Below are 20,500 nucleotides of genomic sequence, written 5' to 3'. Positions count from 1 at the left end.
GTAATACACCTCATATGAGTCAGAACGGCCATCATCAAGAAATCTAGAAACAATAAATGCTGGAGAGGGTGTGGAGAAAAGGGAACACACTTGCACTGTTTGTGGGCATGTAAATTGATACAGCCACCCTCGAGAACAGTATGGAGGTTCCTTAAAAATAGAACTACCATACGACCCAGCAATCCCATTACTGGGCATATACCCTGAGAAAACCATAATGCAAAAAGAGTCATGTACCCAAATGTTCATTGTTCATTGCAGCTGTACAATAGCACATGGAAGCAACCTAAGTGTCCACCGACAGGTGAATGCATAAAGAAGTTGTGGCACATATATACAATGGAATATTGCTCAGCTATAAAAAGAAACGAAATTGAGTTATATGTAGTGAGGTGGATGGACCTAGAGTCTGTCATACAGAGTGAAGTAAGTCAGAAAGAGAAAAACAAATACCGTATGCTAACAAATATATATGGAATCTTAAAAAAAAGTATTCTGGAGAACCTAGGGGTAGGACAGGAATAAAGATGCAGACGTAGAGAATGGACTTGAGGACACAGGGAGGGGGAAGGGTAAGCTGGGACGAAGTGAGATAGTGGCATGGACATATATACACTACCAAACGTAAAATAGGTAGCTAGTGGGAATCAGCCACATAGCACAGGGAGATCAGCTCAGTGTTTTGTGACCACCTAGCTGAAGGTGGGATAGGGAGCATGGGAGCGAAACGCTAGAGGGAGGAGATATGGGGATATATGTATATGTATAGCTGATTCACTTTGTTATAAAGCAGAAACTAACACACCATTGTAAAGCAATTATACTCCAATAAAGATGTTAAATAAATATATACATATGTGGCAAATTATCACATTGTACACCTTAAACAATGTATGTCAATTATATCTGAATTAAACTGGAAAAATAAAATAAAATGAGGAACTAAAAAACCAAAATGAGAATAAATAATAATGATGTTTTATATCTATTGAATAAAATAAGTATCTATGAATCTGTACTATAAATAAATCAATACATAAGTAAAAGAAAAGCTCTTCCTTACAGAAGAGTACTATCTAATAAATATAGAAGAAATGTTGGAGTTAGAAAAGCACCGTTTTGTACCTATTATATAATAATTGTCAAAGACAAGAATCATCATTGAACACTAAAATTGCTACATGGAAGTTTTATGATCAAAGGAATATGTACATATTCTCACATTAGCTCCCCAAAGAAAACTTAACAGTTAGAAAGGAAAGTAGTAAATTTACATTTGATTAACCTATTGGACACCACTTTAACAAAGTGATCAGAATCTATATTGGGACAAACCTGCCTTTATGATATAATGAGAAAGACGTGCTATCATTTTTGTGATGTTCCTGTCAAATTTGCCTAACCTTAGTTGAATCATGAGAAAACATCATGAGAAAACAATCAGATAATCACCAAATGATGGACACTACAAAATAATTAGCCCAAAGTTTTGAAAATTGTCAAGGTGTGGAAGATGAAGAAAGCCTGAGAAACTGTTCCAGAGTGAAGGAGTCTAAAGTGACATGTCAATTAAATACAATGCATGACCGTGGAATGGATCATTGATCAGGAAAAAATTCTATAAAAGATATTATTGGGAAAATTGGTAAAGTTTGTATAAAATCTGTAGACTAAGTACAATAATGAAATATTTTATTTCATTATTTATTAATAATATTATTTTCATTCATGCACATTTCCTTATTTTGATAATTATACTTGTACTTGGGAACCATGATAAATATCTAGGCATAAAAGGGCATGAAGTCTGCAACTTATTCTCAAATGATTCAGAAAAAAATAGTTACATATGTGTGTAACTATTGACACAGAGAGAGAGAGAGGGAGAAAGAGAGAATGATAAACCAAAGGTGGTAAAATATTAACAACTGGGGAATTCCTTGTACTATTCTTGCAACATTTGTATAAGTTTGAAATTAACTAACATAAAAACGTTCCAAAAATCAGATGTACTCCTAATCCTACATCACAGGCTGCCTAAATGGGAGCATATGTTTATAGCCACCCCCATACACACACACTCTAGAAAAAGAGTTTTACATACTGTTAATGTTGGAACTATCTGTTCCACCTTGGAGATGTATGTCAAATAAACAATGATGTCTGAAGCTTTTGAATACAGCTTTCAAATCAATTAGCTCCCAACCTAGTTACACATAAATATTAATAATAACACCACTATTTTGAGTCCTTACAGTGTACTAAGCACTGTTTTAAGTGCTTAAATTGACTAATTTAATCCTCACAGCAGTATTATGAAGTATTCTCTGACATGAGATAGGTGATACAGTTTTCCTAATTCCACAGTACAGGAAGAAGAAGCACTTACTGAGACATCTCAGGTTATATGCTGAAGGTTACACTGCTAGTAAGGGGTGGGGAGGGGATTTGAACCCAGGTGGTCTGGCCCTGTGCTCACACTCTTTACCTTATTCACATTAATTCGATGGGAACGTCATAGTTTTTAAGAGCTGGGTAAACCAATATTTTCTACAATCTGCTACTGGGATCAGGGATGAAGTCTGTTCCTTGAATACGCCACAGTATTTCTGGCCCCTGGGACCACATGCATGCTGTTCCTTTGCTTTGACAACTCTACCCACTTCTCCTTGGACTAACTCCTACTCATCCTTTATATCTGAACTTATTGGTCACTCAGGGAGATGACACACCCTAAACAAGGTTTATAGTCCCCTGCCATATGCTGCCAGTGCCATTCTCCTTCCAGAGTGAAGGAGAATTCTGCCCATTACAAAGTACACTCATCACAGTTGAAGATTATTCATTTATTTATTTATTGTCTGCCTTCCCAGCTGACTGTGAATTCCCTAAAAGTAGGGTCCATGTCTGCCTTTCTCAACCATGAAGTCCCAAATACCCACTGAACAGAAGTGTGAGGTCCAGAGATCCAAGAGGTGAGGTCAGGTAGTTATGATGGGAGTACTAGGGCAATATAGGAGAATTTCGCCAACATCCTTTTCCCATTCACCTAGGTCTAGTTCAAACATGGGTGTAAAGGTATAGTGAAAGGATTTCCTGGAATGGAAAATGATAGAGGATAAGATTTATTATCCTGAATGAATCAAGATCACAATCAGAATTAGGGAAAGGTAAGCAGAACCTGAATTTGGGGGCAAATGATATAGAACACATTTTCTCATTCTTCAAAAACTATACCCAAGGGGGAAAAAACTCCTCTTTTTTCTGTTGGACTCTGCTTTGCCTGGATGTGACACCTGAAACTTACTATAGATGAAACTAACATAACTGAAGTATTAACCAGATGCCAAGGACCTTCTTCCTGTACCATATGAAAACAAGAATCAGCTGCCTGCTGACTTCTGATGATGCTCCCAGAATTCTCTTCTGTGCATTTTGATGTCTACCAAAGATCCGTAACTGCACAGAGCTGTGTCTGTTCTTACGAAATCCACCAGAGGGTGCAAAGTCACTGCTGTTACTAGGTACTACAAAAAGAACTGTTAGGGCTAATTTGAATAATGTATAGCTTATTTTTATAAGCTTTCCTAGCAGAGACCACCTAAGAAAGAAAACATATCTGTGCCTTGGATGAGAGGACAAAAAGAAAACGATAAAAATGGCAATCTTGCTTCCTCTCCCAAGGAGTTTTGGCTTGCTACTTCTACATATTGGTGATGGCTTATACAAAGGACAGCATTAAAGGTTCTGCTGAACTGCAGCAGGTCTGTTTGGATCTCCACGTATTCTTTCCTAGGGGAAGCATGAAGAGTAGCCTTGGTTATAGAGCCTCATTCTTACAGAGCACCAGTCTGATTATCATACTGAGTGAAGTAAGCCAGACAAAGACAAATATCATATGATATCACTTATATGTGGAATCTAAAAGAATGATACAAATGAACTTATCTACAAACCAGAAATAGACTCACAGATATAGAAAACAAACTTATGGTTACCAAAGGGGAAAGGAGCAGTAAGGGATAAATTAGGAGTTAGGGATTAACAGATACACACTACTATATATTTAAAATAGGTAAACAACAAAGACCTACTGTATGGCACAGGGAACTATAGTCAATATTTGGTAATAACATATAATGGAAAAGAATATGAAAAAGAAAAATATATATATATGAATCACTTTGCCGTAAACCTGAAACACAACATTGTAAATCAACTAGACTTCAATTTAAAAATTACCAAAAAAAGAATCCAGAGGGCAAAGTCCCCTCCTGGGACACAGAGCAGGGTGCAAAAGCATGGGGAATAAAGACATAACAGCAGAGCATATTTAGGTAGTTTGCAGAAATTTACCTAGTTTTGTCCAGGTAGGGATTGGACTATATGACCCTGTGATTCTAGCATTTTTATCACCTTCAAAAGTGATTAATAATCTGCTTCTGTGAAACTTTGATGACACTTAAAACAAGAGTCTCAGAGCAAGGCTTAAATACAAACAGTTAAGGAGAAAGGAAGTAGTAAGGGGAAAAAAAAACATTTCATTTGTTATAGTGAAACAATATAAAATATTCAGACATCAATTTAACAAGAAAAGCAGAATGAGAGGAAGAAAACTATAAAATCTGATTGAAAGACAGAAAACAAATCTGAGGCATTAAAAAGAAAAACCATGTTCTTTGATGAGAAGATTTAATTCATATCACAAAGAATCAAGTCCTCCAAAGTTAAAATATAACATTCGATAGTAACTATAATACATGGGATTTACTATGTTAGAATTTTATAAAATAGTCAAAAGTTTATTTGTAAAAAATTAACAAGAATAGACAGTGACATTATGAAAAAGAATAGTGAGAGGACTTGCCTTAGTGAATATCATTATATTATAATGCTAATATCATTTTATATATATATAATAACATAAAATAAAGGTGGTACTTAAATTCATGGTATAACTGACTATTAATAAAATTGAATTGTCATCTTACAGCATGTACAATACCATACATCACAGGATTGAGATGAACTAAAGTTTAAATATGGAAAAGTTTTAAATAAACAGAAGTTTTAAATAAACAAAATGAATGTTGCAAGAAGATCTAGGAAGCTTTATATGAATAATATAGGAGCCAGAGAAATCTACACTGGAAACTCTGAAAGTTCAAATAAAAAAATAAAAACAGACACATTTGACTCTATGCAATTTTAAAACTTTGAATGACAAATAATATCATTAATATATAAACAAAAAAAAATTAGGGGGACTTTCCTGGTGGAAAGTCAGTGGATAAGACTCCATGCTCCCAATGCAGGGGGACCAGGTTCGATCCCTGGTCATGGAACTGGATCCCACATGCATGCCACAACTTAGAGTTCATGTACCACAACTAAGGAGCCCGTGTGCTGCAACTAAGGAGGCGGGAAACCAGTGAGCTGCAACTAAGGAGCCCTGGAGCCACAACTAAGGAGCCACCTGCCCCAAGAAAGACTGATGCAACCAAATAAATAAATAAATATTTTTTAAAAAAATCAGGAAATATAATTTAATGCAGATGACAAAGGGTTAATATCCAAACTATACAGAAAGTACTCTTACAAATTGACTAGGAAAAGGGCAAGGGGCTTCCCTGGTGGCACAGTGGTTGAGTCTGCCTGCTGATGCAGGGGACATGGGTTCGTGCTGCAGTCTGGGAGGATCCCACATGCCACAGAGTGGCTGGGCCCATGAGCCATGGCCACTGAGCCTGCGCATCTGGAGCCTGTGCTCCACAATGGGAGAGGCCATGGCAGTGAGAGGCCCATGTACCACAAAAAAAAAAAAGGGGCAAGCAACCTAATTTTTTTTAATGGGAGGAGGATAAGAATCAGTAATTCACAAAGTTGCAGATCTAAATGACCAATAAATCAATAAATAATGGGAGGGGGAAGCTAAAATCCTATAGTAGTCAGATAAATGCAAATTAAAAAATAATGAGACTACTACTTTACATACATGAGATTTGCAAACACTAAGAGTTATAATTTCAATTATTGGCAAGGATATGAGGAAAACTTTATTCATATATATTAGTGGTAATATTACAAAGTGTTAAGACTTTTGGACTTAAGAACACAAAACTGGTGAAATCATGTATTAAAACTACACATGGGTTTAGAATCAAGATGACAGTGTGGGAAGATGCGGAATTAGTGTCTCCCCACAACTAGGGTGTATGCCAGCCACTGGTGGGGAAATCTGACCCCCAAGGAGACGAGGGGAACCCCAGAGTGAACTACCCAGAGTCTGGCAGAAGCTCCTGCAGTGGAAGCTCCGAGTCTGAAACACTGGCCTAACAGAGAAACTCAGAGCCCAGGGAATATTCACTGGAGTGAGGTCTCACGGAGTCCCTCATCTCAGCACCAAGACCCAGCTCTACCCAATAGCCTACAAACTCCAGTGTTGGAAGCCTCAGGCCAAACAACCAGTAAAACAGGAACAGAATCCAACTAAAAAAAAAGAGATGGCAAAAAATATGTCACAAATGAAGAGCAAGGTAAAAACCTATAAGACAAAAAAAGGAAGAGGAAATAGGCAATCTACTTGAAAAGAATTCAGAGTAATGATAGTAAAGATGATCCAGAATCTCAGAAATAGAATGGAAGCATGGATTGAGAAAATACAAGAAATGTTTAACAAAGATCTAGAAGAACTAAAGAACAACAACAAAAAAAAAAACAGATGAACAACACAATAACTAAAATGAAAAATACACTAGACGGAATCAATAACAGAATAATGGAGGCAGAAGAATGAATAAGTGAGCTGTAAGACGAAATGTTGGAAATAACTGCCAAGGAGCAGAATAAAGAAAAAAGAATGAAAATAATTGAAGACAATCTCAGAGACCTCTGGGACAACACTAAATGCACCAACATTCAAATGATAGGGGTCCCAGAAGAAGAAGAGAAAAAGAAAGGGTCTGAGAAAATATTTGAAGAGATTATAGTGGAAAACTTCCCTAACATGGGAAAGGAAATAGTCACCCAAGTCCAGGAAGAACAGAGAGTCCCATACAGGATAAACCCTAGGAAAAACATACCAAGACACATATTAATCACACTAACAAAAATTAAATTCAAAGAAAAAATATTAAAAGCAGCAAGGGAAAAACAAAAAATAACATACAAAGGAATCCCCATAAGGTTATCAGCTTATTTTTCGATGGAAACACTGCAGGCCAGAAGGGAGTGGCAGGATATACTTAAAGTGATGAAAGAGGAAAAACCTACAACCAAGATTACTCTACCCAGCAAGGATCTCATTCAGATTCGATGGAGAAGTCAAAAGCTTTTCAGACAAAAGTTAAGAGAATTCAGCACCAAAAAACCAGCTTTACAACAAATGCTAAAGAAGCTTCTCTAAGCAGGAAAAACAAGAAAAGAAAATGACCCACAAAAACAAACCCAAAACAATTAAGAATGTGGTAATAGGAACATACATATTTATAATAATCTTGAATGTAAATGGATTAAATGTCCCGACCAAAAGACACAGACAGGCTGCATGGATACAAAAATAAGAACTGTATATATGCTGTCTACAAGAGACCTACTTCAGACCTAGGGACACAAACAGACTGAAAGTGAAGGGATGGAAAAATATAGTCCATGCAAATGGAAATCACAAGAAAGCTGGAGTAGCAATACTCTTATCAGATAAAATAGACTTTAAAATAAAGACTGTTACAAGAGATAAGGAGGGACACTACATAATGATAAAAGGATCAATCCAAGAAGAAGATATAACAATTATAAATGTTTATGCACCCAAGATAGGAGCACCTCAATACATAAGAAAAATGCTAACAGCTATAAAATAAGAAATTGACAGTAACACAATAATAGTAGGGGACTTTAACACCCCACTTACACCAATGGACAGATCATCCAAACAAAAAATAAATAAGGAAACACAAGCTTTAAATGACACAATAGACCAGATAGATCTAATTGATATTTATAGAACATTCCACCCAAAAGTGGCAGAATACACTTTCTTCTCAAGTGCACATGGAACATTCTCCAGGATAGATCACATCTTTCATCACAAATCAAGCCTCAGAAAATTTAAGGAAATAGAAATTGTATCAAGCAACTTTTCTGACCACAACGCTATGAGATTGGAAAACAATTACAGGAAAAAAAACTGTAAAAAACACAAATGCATGGAGGCTAAACAGTGCACTAGTAAATAAGCAAGAGATCACTGAAGAAATCAAAGAAGAAATTTTAAAAATACATAGAAACAAATGACAATGAAAAAACGATGACCCAAAACCAATGGAATGCAGCAAAACAATTCTAAGAGGGAAGATTCTAGCAATTCAATCTCACCTCAAGAAACAAGAAAAATCTCAAATAAACAATCTAACCCTACACTTAAAACAACTAGAGAAAGAAGAACAAAGAAAACCCAAAGTCAGTAGAAGGAAAGAAATAATAAAGATCAGATTAGAAATAAATGAAATAGAAACAAAGAAACCAATAGGTAGGAAAGATCAATAAAACTAAAAGCTGGTTCTCTGAGAAGATAAACAAAATTGATAAACCCTTAGCAAGACTCATCAAGAAAAAAAGGGAGAGGAAACAACTCAATAAATTTAGAAATGAAAAAGGAGAAATCACAAGTGACACTGCAGAAATACAAAGGATTATAAGTGACTACAGCAAACAACTATATGCCAATAAAATGGACAACATGAAGAAATAGACAAATTTGTGGCAAGGTACAATTTTCCAAGACTGAACCAAGAAGAATTAGAAGATATAAACAGACCTATCACAAGTAATGAAATTGAAACTGTAATTAAAAATTGTCCAACAAACAAAAGTCCAGGACCAGATGGCTTCACAGTTGAATTGTATCAAATATTTAGAGAAACGTTAACACCGATCCTTCTCAAACTCTTTAAAAAAATTGCAGAGGGAGACACACTCCCAAATTCATTCTACAAAGCCACCATCAACCTGATACCAAAACCAGAAAAAGATATCACACACACAAAAGAAAATTATAGACTAATAACACTGACGAACAGAGATGAAAAATCCTGATCAAAATACTAGCAAACAGGATCCAACAGCACATTAAAAGTATAATACACCATGATCAAGTAGGATTTATCCCAAGAACACAAGGATTCTTCAATATATGCAAATCAATCAGTGTGATACACCATATTAACAAATTAAGGAATAAAACCATATGATCATCTCAATAGATGCTGAAAAAGTTTTGACAATATTCACTACCGATTTATGACAAAAACTCTCCAGAATATGGGCATAGAGGGAACTACCTCCACATAATAAAGGCAATATATGACAAATACACAGCAAGCATCATACTCAATGGTGAAAAATTGAAAGAATTTCTACAAGGATCAAGACAAGACAAGGATGTCCAATCCTGCCACTATTATTCAACATAGTTTTGGAAGTTCTAGCCATGGCAATCAGAGAAGAAAAAGAAATAAAAGAATTACAAATTGGAAAAGAAGTAAAACTGTCACTATTTGCCAATGACATGATACTATACATAGAAAATCCTAAAGATTCCACCAGAAAACTACTAGAACTCATCAATGAATTTGGTAAGGTTGCAGGATATAAAATTAATGCACAGAAATCTCTGGCATTCCTATACACCAACAAGGAAAAATTAGAAAGAGAAATTAAGGAAACACTCCCATTTACCACTGCAACAAAAAGAATAAAATAACTAGGAATAACCCTGCTTAAGGAGGTGAAAGACTTGTGCTCAGAAAACTATAAAACACTGATGAAAGAAATCAAAGATGACATAGACAGGTGCAGAAATATACCATGTTCTTGGATTGAAAGAATCAGTATGTGACAATGAATATAATTCCCAAAGCAAACTATAGATTCAATGCATCCCTATCAAACTACTAATGGCATTCTTCACAGAATTAGAACAAAAAATCTTACAATTCATATGGAAACACAAAAGACCCCGAATAGCCAAAACAATCTTGAGAAAGAAAAACGGAGTTGGAAGAATCAGGCTCCCTGACTTCAAACTATACCACAAAGCTACAGTAAACAAGACAGTATGGTACTGGCACAAAAACAGAAATATAGGTCAATGGGATGGGATAGAATGCCCAGAGAAATACCCATGCACATATGGGCACTTAATTTAAGACAAAGGAGGCAAGAACATAAAACGGAGAAAAGACAGCCTCTTCAATAAGTGATGCTGGGAAAACTGGACAGCTACATGTAAAAGAATGAAATTAGAACACTACCTAACACCATACACAAAAATAAACTCAAAATGAATTAAAGACGTAAATGTAAGAACAGACACTATAAAACTTATAGAGGTATACATAGGAGAAACCCTCTGACATAAACAACAGGAAGATCTTTTATGACCCACCTCCTAGAGTAACAGAAATAAAAACAAAAATAAACAAATGGGACTTAATTAAACTTACAAGCTTTTACACAGCAAAGGAAACCATAAACAAGACAAAAAGACAACCCTCAGAATGGGAGAAAATATTTTCAAATGAAACACAGACAAAGGGTTAATCTCCAAAATATACAAACAGCTCAATATCAAAAAACCAAACAATACAGTTAAAAAGTGGTTGGAAGACCTAATAGACATTTCATCAAGGAAGACATACATATGGACAAAAGGCATATGAAAAGACGCTCAACATCACTAATTATTAGAGAAATGCAAATCAAAACTACAATGTGGTATCACCTGACACTGGTCAGAATGGTCATTATCAAAAAAGCTAGAAACAATAAATACTGGAAAGGGTGTGATCAAAAGGGAACCCTCCTACACTGTTGGTGGGAATGTAAATTGATACAACCACTATGGAAACCAGTATGAAGCTTCCTTATAAAACTAAAAGTAAAACTACCATATTACACAGCAATCCCACTACTGGGCATATACCCTGAGAAAACCATAATTCAAAAAGAGACATGCACCACAATGTTCATTGCAGCTCTATTTACAATAGTCAGGACATGGATGCAACCTAAGTGTCCATCAACAGATGAATGGATAAAGAAGATGTGGCACATATATACAATGGAATATTACTCAGCCATAAAAACATACTAAACTGAGTTATTTGTAGTGAGATGGATGGCCCTAGAGTTTGTCATACAGAGTGAAGTCAGAAAGAGAAAAACAAATACCATATGTTAACACATATATATGGAATCTTAAAAAAATGGTGCTGATGAACCTAGTTGCAGGGCAGGAATAAAGAGGTAGACATGCAGAATGTACTTGAGGACATGGGGTGGGCTAATGAAGCTGGGGCAAAGTAAGAGTTGCCTTGACGTATATACACTGCCTAATGTAAAATAGCTGGCTGGTGGGAAGCAGCAGCATAGCACAGGGAGATTGGCTTGGTGCTTTGTGATGACCTAGAGGGGTGGGATAGGGAGGATTGAAGGGAGGTTCAAGAAGGAGGGGATATGGGAACATTTGTATGCATATGCCTGATTCGCTTTGTTGTGCAACAGAAACTAACACGGTATAGTGAAGCAATTATACTCCAATAAAGATGTACTAAAAAGAAAAAAACTATACATGGGGACTTCTCTGGTAGTGCAGCAGTTAAGGCTCCATGCTCCCAATGCAGGGGGTCCAGGTTCAATCCCTATTCAGGGAACTAGATCCCACATGCTGCAACTAAGACCCAGAGCAGCCAATAAATAAATAAATAAATAAATAAAACCCAAAACACACACACACACCCCTTGACTCAGTAATCTAAATCATGGATATCTGTTCCATAGAAATAGAAGCATAAGTATAAAAGTCATATATGATACCAAAACCAGCCAAAGATATCACATCAAAATAAAACTACAGGCCAATATCACTGATGAACATAGATGCAAAAATCCTCAACAAAATACTAGCAAACAGACTCCAAAAAAACATTAAAAGGATCATACACCATGATCAAGTGGGATTTATCACAGAGATGCAAGGATTCTTCAGTAACCACAAATCAACCTGTGTGATACACCACATCAATAAACTGAAGAATAAAAACCATATGATCATCTCGATTGATACAGAAAAAGCTTTTGACAAAATTTAACACCCATTTATGATAAAAACTCTCCTGAAAGTGGGCATAGAGGGAACATACTTCAATGTAATACACGCCATATATGACAAACTCACAGCTAACATCATATTCAAAGGTGAAAAATAAGATCAAATTTGGAAGCCTCACACTTCCTGGCTTCAAAACTTACTACAAACCCTCCTTAGGGAGGTTTATTCCTAGGTATTTTATTCTTTTTGATGTAATGGTAAGTGGGATTGTTTCTTTAATTTCTGTTTCTGATCTTTCATTGGTAATGTATAGAAATTCAACAGATTTCTGTATATTAATTTTGTATCCTGCAACTTTACCGAATTCATTAATGAGCTCTAGTAGTTTTCTGGTAGCATCTTTAGGATTCTCTATGTATAGTATCATCTTATCTGCAAACGGTGACAGTTTTGCTTCTTCTTTTCCAATTTCTATTCCTTTTATTTATTTTTCTTTTCTGATTGCCATGGTTAGGACTTCCAAAACTATGTTGAATAATAGTGGTGAGAGTGGACATCCTTGTCTTGTTCCTCATCTTAGAGGAAATGCTTTCAGATTTTCCCTGTTGAGTATGATGTTACCTGTGGGTTTGTCATATATGGCCTTTATTATGTTGACGTATGTTCCCTCTATGCCCACTTTCAGGAGAGTTTTTATCATAAATGTGTGTTGAATTTTGTCAAAAGCTTTTTCTGCATGTGTCGGAATGATCATATGGTTTTTATTCTTCAGTTTGTTGATGTGGTGTATCACACAGATTGATTTGTGGATGTTGAAGAATCCTTGCATCCCTAAGATGAATCCCACTTGACCATGCTTTATGATGCTTTTAATGTGCTGTTGGATTCGGATTGCTAGTATTTTGTTAAGGATTTTTGCATCTATGTTCATCAGTGATATTGGCCTTTAATTTTCTTTTTTGTGTGGTATCTTTGTCTGTGTTTATATCAGGGTGATGGCCTCATAGAATGTGCTTGGGAATGTTCCTTCCTCTGCAATTTTTTGGGACAGTTTCAGAAGGATAGATGTTACCTATTCTCTAAATGTTTGTTTGAATTCGCCTGTGAAGCCGTCTGGTCCTGGACTTTTGCTTGTTGGGAGTTTTTAAATCACCGTTTCAATTTCAGTACTTGTGATTGGTCTGTTCATACTCTCTAGTTCTTCCTTGTTCAGTCTTGGGAGCTTGTACCTTTCTAAGAATTTGTCTGTTTCCTCTAGGTTGTCCATTTTATTGGCATAGAGTTGCTTGTAGTAGTCTCTTATGATCCTTTGTAGTTCTGCGGTGTCCATTTTAACTTCTCCTTTTCATTTATAATTATACTGATTTGAGCCCTCCACCATTTTTTTAAGTTAAAATAACTAATTTTTACTTCTTCCCCTGCATTGGCAGGCAGATTCTTAAACACTGTGACACCAGGGAAGTCCGATATAGTACTTTTAATTTTCTTTTTTCTTTTTTCTTAACATCTTTATTTGAGTATAATTGCTTTACAATGGTGTGTTAGTTTCTGCTTTACAACAAAGTGAATCAGTTATACATATACATATGTTCCCATATCTCTTCCCTCTTGCATCTCCCTCCCTCCCACCCTCCCTATCCCACCCCTCTAGGTGGTCACAAAGCACCGAGCTGATCTCTCTGTGCTATGCAGCTGCTTCCCACTAGCTATCTATTTTACATTTGGTAGTGTATATAAGTCCATGCCACTCTCTCACTTCGTCACAGCTTACCCTTCCCCCTCCCCATATCCTCAAGTCCATGCTCTAGTAGGTCTGTGTGTTATTCCCATCCTACCCCTAGTCTCTTCATGACATGTTTTTTTTCTTAGATTCCATATATATGTGCTAGCATATGGTATTTGTTTTTCTCCTTCTGGCTAGGAGTTCCAGTACTATGTTAAATAGAAGTGGTGAAAGCAGTCCTCTTGATCTTGTTTCTGATCTTAGGGGGCCAAGCTTTCAGTCTTTCATCATTGAGTATGATGGTAGCTGTGGGCTTTTTATATATGACCTTTAAAATGTTGAGGTAGTTTCCTTCTGTTCCTGGTTTGTTGAGTGCTTTTATTATGAAGTATTGATTTACTCAAATGATTTTTCTGTATAATTGATATTATTATGTGGTAATTTTTCTTCATTCTCTCAATGTGGTGAATTACTTTGATTTATTTTCCTGTATTGAAACATCCTTGCATTCTAGGAATCAATACTACTTGGTCATGGTGTATAATCATTTTAATGTGCTATTGAACTCTATTTGCTTGTATATTATTCTGGATTTTTACATTAATATTCATAAGAGATATTGAACTGTCATTTTCTTTTCTTATAATGTCTTTAGCTGCGGTGTCAGGGTATTGCAGGCCTCATATAATGAAGTTGGAAATGTTCCCTTCTCTTCCATTTTTTTAGGCAAGTGTTTGAGGAGGATTCATGTTAATTCTTTAAATGTTTGGTAGAATTCACCAATGAAGCCATTGGTCCTGGACTTTTCTGTGTTGGGAGATTTTCTATCACTGATTCAATATCATTGCCAGTCATTGATCTGTTCAGATTTTCTATTTCTTCATGATTCAGTCTTCATAGGTTGTGTATTTTTAAGGATTTATCTGTTGCATCTAGGTTATCCAGTTTGTTGGTGTACAGTTCTTTATAGTATTATTTTATAGGACTTTTTATTTCTGCAAAATAGGTTGAAATGTGCCCTCTTTCTTTTCTGATTTTAATTATTTGAGCATTCTTTTTATCATAGTCAATCTGGTTAAAAATTTGTCAATTTTGTTGATCTTTCCAGAGAACCAACACTTGGTTCTGTTGATTATCTAGCCATTTCTCTTTTCTCTACTCTTCGTTATTTCCTTCATTCTGCTAGTTTTGGATGTAGTTTGTCCTTATTTTCCTAGTGATTTCTTCTTTGACCCATTTGTTGTTTAAGTGTATAGTATTTAATTTCCACATATTTGTGAATTTTCATGTTTTCCTTCTGCTATTGACATAGTTTCATTCCATTGTGATTGGAAAAGATAATTTGTATGAGTTTAATCTTTTAAAATTTACTAAAACTTGTTTTGGGGACTAACATATAGTCTATCCTGGGGAACTATTCCATGTAAACTTCCTAAAAATGTGTATTCTGGTGTTGGTGGTGGAATGTTCTGTGAATGACTATTAGGTCCAATTGGTCTATAGTTTTATTCAAGGTCTCTGTTTCCTTATTGATTTTTTGCCTGTTTGTACTATCCATTATTGAAAGATGGGTACTTAAATATCCTACTATTATTAAAAATCTGCCTATGTATCCCTTCAATTCTGTCATTATTTGCCTCATATATTAGTAGCTCTAGTCTTTGATATATGTATATTTAAAATTGTTATACCTTCTTGGCAAACTGATCCTTTTATCATTACATAATGTCCCTCTTTGTCTTTTATGAGAGTTTTTTTTTGTGGTACGTGGGCCTCTCACTGTTGTGGCCTCTCCCAATGCAGAGCACAGGCTCTGGATATGCAGGCTCAGCAGCCATGGATCATGGGTCTAGCCTCTCCACGGCATGTGGGATATTCCCGGATTGGGGCACGAACCAACATCCCCTGCATCAGCAGGTGGACTCTCAACAACAGCACAACCAGGGAAGCCCTGTGACAGTTTTTGACATAAAGTATATTTTATCTGATATTAATATAGCCACCCATGCTCTCTTTGTTTTACTACTTGCCTGGAATATCTTCTTCAATCATTTTACTTTCAACCCGTAGATATTCTTAAAGCTAAAGTGAATCTCTTGTAGACAGCATATAGTTGAATCTTCTTTTAAAATCCATTCTGCCAATATGTCTGTTGATTGACAAGTTTAATCCATTTACATTTTAAGAATTACTGATAAGGAAGGGCTTAGAATTGCCATTTTGTTAATTGTTTTCTGTGCATCTTATAGCTTTTAATGTCTCTGATTTCTGGCTGTATTGCCTTCCTTTATGTTTAGTTTATTTTATTTTGTAGTGACATACTTTCATTTCCTTCTCATTTCCTTTTGTGTATATTCTATAGATCTTTTTCTTTGTGGTCATTATGGACTTTCTAAGTTTGTCTAACCCAACACTCATTTAATATTTACCCTAAGCATTGGTACTTGAGCATCTTTATCTATCTCCACTTTTTCCCCATAGCCTTGAGTCCTTCTAACATTCTACTTAGTACATGATAAACACTCAGTAAATATTTTTGGAGTGAATGAACACTTAGAAAGGACAGAGTAAGTGTCATTCAGTGACATCATGTCAAGGTAGTCCAATAGGTCCAAATAGTAATAGGTTAAACTTTTCCAGTGAGATGAGGAATATTTATAATTCTATGGAAAAGAATTTTTCTACCCTGGACTGTTCTTATATAGGCATTTCCAAGGTTTCCTTTAGGCCTAACCAACCAGCCTCCTTCTGGCTGTCATATCCTCTCTGTAACTCCAGTAATACATGTAGCCTGGTCTTGATCTTGCTGTGAGATTAGAGTCAGAATCACCCTTTTTAAAATTATTAATTAAATCATACACTAATTATACCTAAACTCTCTGTGAACTGTTAAATAATTATACAGAAAACAGCCGAATAAAGCATAAAGAGCTACCTAAAAGCTCACTGTGAATGACTGGATTTTCCAAAGGTGACCACAATGATATCTTCCACCTCTCATGCTCTTATAAAAGTTACCACCTATCTGCCTTAATAGATGAAGTCTAATTCCACTACTTGAATCTGAAAGGGCTTGTGACTCACTTGTAATTCATAAAGTGTGACAGAAGTGATGTGACATGACTTTTGAGTCCTGGTCATACAAAGTGATGCCATATCTACCTCATTTACTGGAATGGTCCTTTTTTGAGCCTGAATTATGAAATATGAAGCCTGACTACTGTGAAGCCTGTCATGCTGTGAGGGAGCCAAATTACACTGAGACATAATATGATGGCACTCTATTTGTCAGTCCTAGTCTTCCAGTGTTCTCAATACAGGTGCCAGCCATGCAAATGAATGAGCCTTCAGATGGTTCCAGCCCCCAGCCATTTGTTTTTTTTCCCACTGAGGCCACAGACATCATATGAAACAAGTCATATTCACTATGCTCTTTCTGAATTACATACTCTGAAACTCCAAGCATATAATTAAATGTTTTTTTTCTTTTGTGGACTAAGTTTGGGGTAGTTTGTTATATAACAAGAGTAACAGAAACAAATGACATGTTCCCCACTCAAGTCATAAAGCCATCCCTCCTCCATAGACTTAAGCCCCAATCAGATCCTTGTTTAAATTATTTCCTTGCATTTCGTTAGAGTTGTCCAACCATATATATACCTAAACAATACAGTTTAGTATTGCTTATTTTCAAAAATCTTTTTATACATGCAAATCACACTGTGAATATGTCTAATTCCTTAAAGAAAATTTGAATACCTTTGCTCTGATTTTTGTGTTTCACATGTAGAGAAAAATCTTATTTCCTTTCAGTTTTTCTGAGAGTACCTCCTTGTTGCCCTCTAAATTATCTTTATGGAAACAATTGCCTCCTCCTGATTTCTATCTGGATTTAGGATTTAAAATATTGCCATATTAATTACTTTCACCTAGTATCATTGCATTGTGCCTTCTGCTCTAAATATTAACCCAGCATGAGATGGTGTAAATATTATGGCTAAATCTCAGCTATCATGGAGATGCTCCTACATTATGGGATGACTTGATAGGAGGAGGTTTTGAGATTTTAAACCAGTGGAAAGAATAAAACAAGCATTAATTAACAACTTAGTAAGTACAAAGTACTATGCTACCCTGAAGACAAACTGTTGGTTGTTAACATTATTTACAGAAGATAAAGTTGAGGAATACAGAGTTTAAGCAACTTGACTTGTCACTTAACTAGTAGGTAGCAGCGCCTGGATTCAAGCACAGGTAGTCTGCCCCAGAGTTTGAATCTGTAAACATTCTGCTATTTCTCCTTTTCAAGAATTTAGAGGATCTGGACACCACCATTTTCACAAATAATCTGAGACCAAATACATTCAACAATGAACCATTCCCATAGACAAGCCCTGTTGTATATAAATCAAAATACCTAATCTCATTTTTAACGTATTTACTAATTTCTGAATACTTAACACATGTATAAGGTAGGAATTTCAGAACATCAAACAGGGCATACAGTACACAGACATCTCTCTCACCCCTCTGTCTCCTTGCCCCCCTACCCAGAGACAGATTCCAAAACAAAACCAAGCAAAATAACAACATCATTTGAAAAATAAGTACAATGAGGTATGTAACACTAATTAATCTTAAACATAGTATATAAAATACATTAAATAAACAATATAGCTGAAAATAAAGCCTATGTCTAAGTAACAAAAATGTGAGTGCGTACCTGGAACACACACAGGGATAAGCAATAGAAAACGTCTTAAAAATGTTTAGGAAAACATTTGGATGTAGTGGTCCCATGTACCAGATGCAGCTGCTAAAGAGAATCCTGTTCACAATAGCGCCATAACTGTACAGTACATATGAACAATCTGCAAGTGATTTGTGAGAACTCGGTGATGTAAAAGATGGCTTGAAAAAGTAGAGCCACTACTTGCTGATTGGACTGGAAAATTATTATCGTTGTATGCAGACAAATTCATGCTCAGGTTTTTTGTTTTTATTATTATGAGCAAGTCCCTTGAAAAATACTGGCAGGGAAGGGATAGAAGCTTGGAGCAACATCATGGGTTCACCAGTCCAGAAACAGACCTCTTTCACACACTGTCTTTGACAAGCACTGAGGTGGTTCCCTTCTGATTCAGGTGTATTGTGGGCCCAGTGCTCGCCCCTCCTCAGGAAGAGAGGCAGGGGCTCACTTTGTGGACCCACTCTGGACGGCTTTGTGCTCCTTCATGGCCTCCTCCCCCACATTGCTAATGGTGACCTCTTCGGCGACCATGCTGCACACGGTGCCTGCATCCAGGCAGTGCAGGGTGATGCCATAAACTCTGGGGTCAGAGACTGATGCATGGAAATTCTGCACCCTGCACCTGTTGCAGGAGCTGTGCAGCACCCTGTGTGTGTGGGATCCATGCCTGGTGATGCTCTCAGAACCCAGGAGGAGGATGAATCATGATGCTGGGATGAGGAAGTGTCTGGTACTGACTCTTCCTACACAGGAATATTACTCAGCCATAAAAAAGAATGAAATATCACCATTTTAATCAACTTGAATGGACCTAGAGATTATCATACTGAGTAAATTAAGTCAGAGAGAGAAAGACAAATATTATATGATATCACTTATATGTGGAATCAAAAAATAATGCAAATGAATTTATTTACAATGCAGAAATAGACACACAGACATAGAAAACAAACTTAGGGTCACCAAAGGGGAAAGGGAGGGAAGAATAAATTAGGAGTATAGGGTTTACAGATACACACTACTATACATAAAACAGATTTAAAAAACAAGTATTTATAGCATGGGGAACTACAATCAATATCTTGTAATAAGTTGTAATGGAAAAGAATCTGAAAAAAATATGTATATATATAAATGAATCACTTTACTGTACATCTGAAACTAACATAATATTGTAAATCAACTATACTTCAATTTTTAAAAAAGAGAAACAACCTTTACTGCTTGAATTTCAGTTGTAATGACTCTGCCAGTGAGATGGCTGGAAGAAGAACCCCAATCATTGTCTTCTTTGAAGAAAGAATTCAGCAAAGAGACCAAGATTGTGAAACAGAGACAACAGTTATTAGAAGCAAAGTACTTATGGAAGAGCACACAGGTGAATTTGGAGTGAGTTGTGTGTAATAGGGGCAGCTTAGGTTGCTCATATGAGGGTAGTTTTCTGGGTTGTCTTTGGCCAGTCACTTCATTTGTGCCTATTTTTGGTCTCAGGGCAGCAAGAAACCAGTTGCAGCTGCTCAGACTGGGGCCTATCTATGTTCTACCTCAGTAAGGCAATAATTTACTGAGCACCTGCTGGGCACCAGGTACCATGTTGGAGTCTGATAATGCGGAGATGGATAAGGCTTTCCAAAGCACTTACAATCTATTAGGGTCAGTTATAAAAATATATAATTACCAAAATAGTGTGATGTTTGCTCTAACAGGAGTAAGGACAGGTGGGTCTGGAACACAGAGAAACACCCATACACACTAATAGGAGGAGTGGATAGGATCAGGAAAGACTTTTTGGAGGATTGATTCTTTATTATATAATGTTTTGTTTTGATCTCTACTAATTTTCTTTGCAATGAAGTCTACATTATGTAATTAATATAGATACTGCTGCTTTTTGTTTTGTTTTGTCTTTATGGCC

General features: G+C 36.1%; 1 pseudogene; it reads right to left on the bottom strand.

The window, feature by feature from the left end:
• The window catches only part of LOC131748146 (centromere protein V-like protein 3), a 44,269-nt pseudogene extending 25,153 nt beyond the window's left edge, over window positions 1-19,116 (bottom strand).
• Between the last annotated feature and the right edge of the window lie 1,384 nt (window positions 19,117-20,500).

This window comes from Kogia breviceps, chromosome X (assembly GCF_026419965.1).
Source record: "Kogia breviceps isolate mKogBre1 chromosome X, mKogBre1 haplotype 1, whole genome shotgun sequence".
Classification (NCBI taxonomy): Eukaryota; Metazoa; Chordata; class Mammalia; order Artiodactyla; family Physeteridae; genus Kogia; species Kogia breviceps.
This window is presented reverse-complemented; position numbering and strand designations above follow the sequence as displayed.